This window comes from Lissotriton helveticus, chromosome 2_1, assembly GCF_964261635.1.
Source record: "Lissotriton helveticus chromosome 2_1, aLisHel1.1, whole genome shotgun sequence".
NCBI classification, from domain to species: Eukaryota; Metazoa; Chordata; class Amphibia; order Caudata; family Salamandridae; genus Lissotriton; species Lissotriton helveticus.
In genome coordinates this window covers 1,434,068,558-1,434,073,651 of record NC_136059.1, presented here as the reverse complement: position 1 = coordinate 1,434,073,651, position 5,094 = coordinate 1,434,068,558, and the positions used below count along the sequence as shown (strand labels likewise).

General features: G+C 58.9%; 1 pseudogene; it reads left to right on the top strand.

The window, feature by feature from the left end:
* Window positions 1-384: 384 nt before the first annotated feature.
* Window positions 385-2,175, top strand: LOC144820674 (18S ribosomal RNA; annotated as a pseudogene).
* Window positions 2,176-5,094: the final 2,919 nt, after the last annotated feature.

Below are 5,094 nucleotides of genomic sequence, written 5' to 3'. Positions count from 1 at the left end.
TGCTCTGACCCGAGCGGAAGGGGTCGAGTGGCACCAGGCCCTCGGATGCTGCCTGGCTGGCAAGTCTATGGGCCCCGCGCCCACGCCATCACCACTCTCCGCACAGCAGCTCGTAACAATCGTTCCGAGGGGTCTGCCGCCGCCAGGCCCCGGCACCCCTGCGTCTCGCTCAGGCTGCGCCTCAGCCCGACTCTCCCTCCTGGGGAAGACGGCTGGGTCCGCCGGTGCCCATGCGAGCGCACCTCTCCACACCCCTCCAGCGAGCCCTCCTGCCCAGGTGGGTGGGCTCCTTCCCCTGGTAGGCTCCCGAGAGATGGAGGGGTGCGCGAAGGTTGCCGGTCAGGGATATGGGCACGCGACCCCCACCCCGTCATCAGGTGCTTCTACCTGGTTGATCCTGCCAGTAGCATATGCTTGTCTCAAAGATTAAGCCATGCACGTGTAAGTACACATGGCCGGTACAGTGAAACTGCGAATGGCTCATTAAATCAGTTATGGTTCCTTTGATCGCTCCATCTGTTACTTGGATAACTGTGGTAATTCTAGAGCTAATACATGCCGACGAACGCCGACTTCCCGGGATGCGTGCATTTATCAGACCAAGACCAATCCGGGCTCGCCCGGCTGCTTTGGTGACTCTAGATAACTCCAGGGCGATCGCACGTCCCCGTGACGGCGACAATACATTCGGATGTCTGCCCTATCCACTTTCGATCGTACTTTCTGTGCCTACCATGGTGACCACGGGTAACGGGGAATCAGGGTTCGATTCCGGAGAGGGAGCATCCAAGGAAGGTAGCAGGCGCGCAAATTACCCACTCCCGACTCGGGAGGTAGTGCGGAAAAATATCAATACAGGACTCTTTCGAGGCCTGTAATTGGAACGAGTACACTTTAAATGCTTTAACGAGGATCCATTGGAGGGCAAGTCTGGTGTCCGCAGCCGCGGTAATTCCAGCTCCAATAGCGTATATTAAAGTTGCTGTAGTTAAAAAGCTCTTGTTGGATCTTGGGATCGAGCTGGTGGTCCGCCGCGAGGCGAACTACCGCTTGTCCCAGCCCCTGCCTCTCGGCGCCCCCTTGATGCTCTTGACTGGGTGTCCGTGGGTCCGAAGCGTTTACTTTGAAAAAATTAGAGTGTTCAAAGCAGGCCGGTCGCCTGAATAATTCAGCTAGGAATAATGGAATAGGACTCCGGTTCTATTTTGTTGGTTTTCGGAACAGGGGCCATGATTAAGAGGGACGGCTGGAGGGATTCGTATTGTGCCGCTAGAGGTGAAATTCGTGGACCGGCGCAAGACGAACCAAAGCGAAAGCATTTGCCAAGTATGTTTTCATTAATCAAGAACGAAAGTCGGAGGTTCGAAGACGATCAGATACCGTTGTTGTTCCGACCATAAACGATGCCGACTAGCGATCTGGCGGCGTTATTCCAATGACCGGCCGAGCAGCTTCCGGGAAACCAAAGTCTTTGGGTTCCGGGGGGCGTATGGTTGCAAAGCTGAAACTTAAAGGGATTGACGGAAGGACACCACCAGAAGTGGAGCCTGTAGCTTAATTTGACTCAACACGGGAAACCTCGCCCGGACACGGAAAGGATTGACAGATTGATAGCTGTTTCTCGATTCTGTGGGTGGTGGTGCATGGCCGTATTTAGTTGGTGGAGCGATTTTTCTTGTTAATTCCGATAACAAACGAGACTCCTCCTTGCTAACTAGTTACGCGACCCCCAGCGGTCGGCATCCAACTTCTTAGAGGGACAAGTGACGTTCAGCCACACGAGATCGAGCAATAACAGGTCTGTGATGCCCTTAGATGTCCGGGCTGCACGCGCGCTACACTGAACGGATCAGCGTGTGTCTACCCTTCGCCGACAGGTGCGGGTAACCCGCTGAACCCCGTTCATGATAGGGACTGGGGATTGCAATTATTTCCCATGAACGAGGAATTCCCAGTAAGTGCGGGTTATAAGCTTGTGTTGATTATGTCCCTGCCCTTTGTACACACCGCCCGTCGCTACTACCGATTAAATGGTTTAGTGAGGTCCTCGGATCGGCCCCGCCGGGGTCGGCAATGGCCCTGGCGGAGCGCCAAGAAGACGATCAAACTTGACTATCTAGAAGAAGTAAAAGTCGTAACAAGGTTTCCGTAGGTGAACCTGCGGAAGGATCATTAACGGCGGAGTGGCCCGAGTGACTGACGACGCTAGCCTGAAGCCCTCGGCCGCCTCCTGAAAGCACACACCGTAGGCACAGGGCCCGGCCCTGCCCTGGCACCCCCTGGCCGGCAGAGCGGTCTGCGGCCGCATGGGGTGCTTGGGTGAGAACCGGGACTTTGTAAATGTAAATGTACAGGAATTTATATAGCGCAAATCACCAAGCGGTTTCTAAGCGCTTGCTTAGGGAACCCGTCCTGGTATTCCCCTGTGAGATAACCCCGGCAGGGTATCCGCAAGGTGAAAGCCAGGCATCCCGCCGCGAGGGGCCATTGTGGAGATTAAGCAAGCTATTGCCCAGAGTCGCAGAGTGTGAACCCGTGAATCGAGTAGGCACCGGAGCGAGAATTGTCGAGTCCATGGACATTTTAGGACTCAAGACCCCGCCGAGCCGGGAATTGAACCCTGGTCCCGGGCTGACCTCTGCTTCCAGGTCTGCCTCCTCTAACCAGTGAGCCACACTTCTCCACAACTCTGGCAGGGGGGCCTCGTCTTCTCCGGCAACTCCCTTTGATGCTCCGGCGTCATTCTTCCGACAACAACCTCAGATCAGACGTGGCGATCCGCTGAATTTAAGCATATTACTAAGAGGAGAAAAAGAAACTAACCAGGATTCCCCCAGTAACGGCGAGTGAAGAGGGAAGAGCCCAGCGCCGAATCCCCGCCCGGTGGCGGGCGCGGGAAATGTGGCGTACAGCAGACCGACTCCCCGGCGTCGCTCAGGTGGCCCAAGTCCTTCTGATCGAGGCTCACCCGGCGGACTGTGTTAGGCCGATAGCGGCCCCCCGGCCGGTATCGGGTCTTCTCTGGAGTTGCTTGGGAATGCAGCCCAAAGCGGGTGGTAAACTCCATCTCAGGCTAAATACGGGCGCGAGACCGATAGCCAAAAAGTACCGTAAGGGAAAGTTGAAAAGAACTTTGAAGAGAGAGCTCAAGAGGGCGTGAAACTAGTCTAGAGGTAAACAGGTGAGGTCTGTGAAGTGCGGCCGTAGGATTCAACACGGCGGGAAGGTCGGTGGCCCGGGAGTTCCGGATCCCCTCCGCGGGACCGGCGCCCGGGCCCCACCCGGGCCCCTCAGGGCGCATTTCCTCCACGGCGATGCGCCGTGACCGGCTCTGGGTCGGCTGGGAAGGCTTTGGGGTGGCAGGTGGCTGTTAGACGGAGACCTGAAGGGTCGGCCGAGCACAGTGATCGCACAGACAGGTAACTTCCCCCCCCACAGATGGACACCACACAAAGATCAGGGTAACACCTTTTATAGGCACTTCTGGTAGTAGAGTGGTATGATACAAGGCGTTCAGGACACGATGATCCTCTCAATTCTAGTCTCTAGTAAGGGAAGGGGGTAGCGGGACAGTCTTGGTACCCACGGGTACGGAGGTGTAACGGTGATAGTTCACAATCCTCGAGCTCGGTGTTCGGATGGGTCAGACCGCGGCCGCGCCGGCAGGGCCCGAAGAGGTCGTAGGTGGCAACGGGCCGCGGCAGCGCCAGCAGGTCCCAACGAGGATGAAGGTTACGATGGGCCGCGGCAGCGCCAGCAGGTCCCACGAGAATGCAGGTTGCAACGGGCCGCGGCAGCGCCAGCAGGTCCCACGAGGATGGAGGTTTCTACGGGCCGCGGCAGCGCCAGCAGGTCCCACGAGGATGAAGATTGCAGAGGGCCGCGGCAGCGCCAGCAGGTCCCACGAGGATGAAGGTTGCAGAGGGCCGCGGCAGCGCCAGCAGGTCCCACGAGGATGAAGGTTGCAGAGGGCCGCGGCAGCGCCAGCAGGTCCCACGAGGATGAAAGTTGCAGAGGGCCGCGGCAGCGCCAGCAGGCAGGGCAATAGTTCACAAGGCAGGGCTGTGGCAGCGCCAGCAGTCCGTCAAGGATGAGTTCTTCTCGGTGTCTCTCGACTCCAGGATACAACTGCCTTCCTGTCCTGGGGCTGCCTCAGTTATAGGTCTGGCGCCCTTTGATGTCCGGACCCTCGCTCTTGGAGGTCGGGAGGTCTGGGATGGAGGAGTCCAGACACCCAGCAGGGGGGCGGAGCCAGCGCCCAAGGAGGCTGGGGGTGCTCGGCACCTGGCGGGGGAGAGCCATCGACACTTCGTACTCCCATTGACCTGCCAAGTGGGCCGTTCACCTCCTGGGTGGAGGGTGGTGCCGGGATGTCGGGGCCTGGCCAGGCCCAGGGTTGGGGTCGGGCTGAGGCCGCGCGGCCGCGTGGTGCCGTGTCCAAGATGGCGGCTGGGCCGGGCAATGGTGCTGACGGTGGCCCGGGCCCTGTCCTGCGGGGAGGGAGCGAGCCCTTCATGTGGCCTGTCCAACATGCGTCCCCCCCAGCTGAAGGCGGGGAGAGTCACCCATCTTCTTGGGGACTTTCCTCGTCGAGGCGGAAAAAGCGGGACAGGCCATCCGCGTTAGCGTGGTCTTGGCCAGGGCGATGTTCCACAGTGAAGTCCATCCCCTGCAGGGAGATGGACCATCGCAATAGTTTGGGGTTCTCCCCCCGCATCTGCATGAGCCATTGCAGGGGCCGATGGTCCGTCTGTACCCGGAAATGGGTTCCGAAGAGGTATGGCCGGAGCTTCTTGAGGGCCCATACCACCGCGAAGGCCTCTCGCTCAATGGTGCTCCAGCGCTGTTCTCGGGGCAGTAGGCGTCTGCTGATGAAGGCCACTGGTTGGTCCACTCCTTCGGGGTTCAGTTGGGAGAGGACGGCCCCAATACCATGGTCGGAGGCATCGGTCTGCACGATGAACTCGCGGCTGTAGTCGGGGGCCTGGAGCACAGGAGCGGTGCACATGGCGGCCTTCAGCGTCTCGAAGGCTGCTTGACAGTCGGGAGTCCAGTTGACTCTTTTTGGGTGGTTCTTAGACGTGAGCTCCGTGA